General features: G+C 38.0%; 1 long non-coding RNA gene across 1 annotated transcript; it reads right to left on the bottom strand.

The window, feature by feature from the left end:
• Positions 1 to 292: 292 nt before the first annotated feature.
• Positions 293 to 1,182, bottom strand: LOC121230818 (uncharacterized). Its single transcript, XR_005928966.1, has 2 exons — positions 1,044 to 1,182; positions 293 to 766 (listed from the first exon to the last, which is right to left on the bottom strand). It is a non-coding gene; the product is annotated as an uncharacterized lncRNA (long non-coding RNA).
• Between the last annotated feature and the right edge of the window lie 211 nt (positions 1,183 to 1,393).

The following is a 1,393-nucleotide window of genomic DNA, read 5'->3' as shown; positions in this document are numbered from 1 at the left end:
TCTACCTCTTCCCACCAATCTTTTCTTCCTTCGATGGTGATATGATTCCCTTTTGCACTGACAGAATTGAGAGGAAGTTTCTTTAGTTTTGAGCAATCACCCCATACGCAAAAATGTTTCAGAAATGGGAAGGGTAGGTGTTGAGGGAGAAAGTATAAAACTCTGTTTTAAGCTAGAGCAACAAGGCAATAATTTCGAATAAAGAATGAAAAAAATTGATATTCAAAGAAATGAGAGTTGCAAGAGAAGCAATCAGAAACAGAAAAAAATGGAGAAAATTGAGAGAACAATGTAATAACCCAAATTTGACCGGGCTTAAAAGAAATTAGCATTTATTTATTAAACAGTCCATTGAAAGTCCAGGCCTATTGTTGCTACCCATAGCCCAAATACAAAAGCCCATACCCAGTTATAACCCAATAGCCACAACAGTACTTAATACCCCTGAAATAACCCAGACCCAAAACTGAAATGGTCCAATTGGCCCAAACGGTTAATCCAGGGCAGAAAACCCTAGGGTTTCTGTTTTTCATTCTCCTCGAGCCGCTATTGCTTCTAGAAGATTCGGGAGCGTCTGTTCGGTTCTCAAAATCGAGACAGCCATCAATGCTCTGCCTTCGGTTTCAATGCCCCATCGGTGCCTCGCCAGCAGCCACAGATCATGCCTCCTTCAAGGCCATGATTCCAGGTTCTGAATCACGCCTTAATTAACGCCTCCGAAAGGTCATCGTGAAACCTTCATCACAGCCGTAATTTTCGTGATCACCTGCACACAAATGGAAAGGAAAACAAAATAGTAGCACAAAATAGGAAGAAACTAAAAGATTTTACTTTACCAAATGTAAACAGTGGCTATAAAGCCCAAATCAAAACATTGTACAAGGGGGGGACAGACATATATTGAATATAAAGAGCATTTTTTAGAAGAGAGGTGATTCTTATTTTTTTATATTTTTACTTCTTTTTTTCATTTTCAGTATCGAAGCATATTTTTTTTATATATACATGAAATATTTCAAAAAATAAGGAAGAAAAGGGGCTACCTATGGAACGCCCAGAGAAAGGAGGGCTTTTGGCCTTCTGACCACCGTGAGCGGTGGTGCATGTGACAGAGTAACCGTCGGAGGTTTGGCCGGAATTCGCTAGGCCAGAGAGAAAAGGAAAGCGTTTGAAAGTTTTTTTTTAAAAAAGAAAGGGCTCAAAATGTTTTTTTGATAAAATTTAACTTATATAAGACCCGTGATCCGACCGAAGAGTCCGCGTGTTTTAAAAAAATGGGATATTTATCCCATTGGTCCTTCCGTTTTTTTTACCTTTTAAATTAAGTTTATTATAATTTAATTTTTGCCCATGATTTTATTTTGGTTTCAATTTGGTCTATGACCCTTTTAAA

The sequence above is a fragment of the Gossypium hirsutum genome, chromosome A06, assembly GCF_007990345.1.
Source record: "Gossypium hirsutum isolate 1008001.06 chromosome A06, Gossypium_hirsutum_v2.1, whole genome shotgun sequence".
NCBI lineage: Eukaryota > Viridiplantae > Streptophyta > Magnoliopsida > Malvales > Malvaceae > Gossypium > Gossypium hirsutum.
This window is presented reverse-complemented; position numbering and strand designations above follow the sequence as displayed.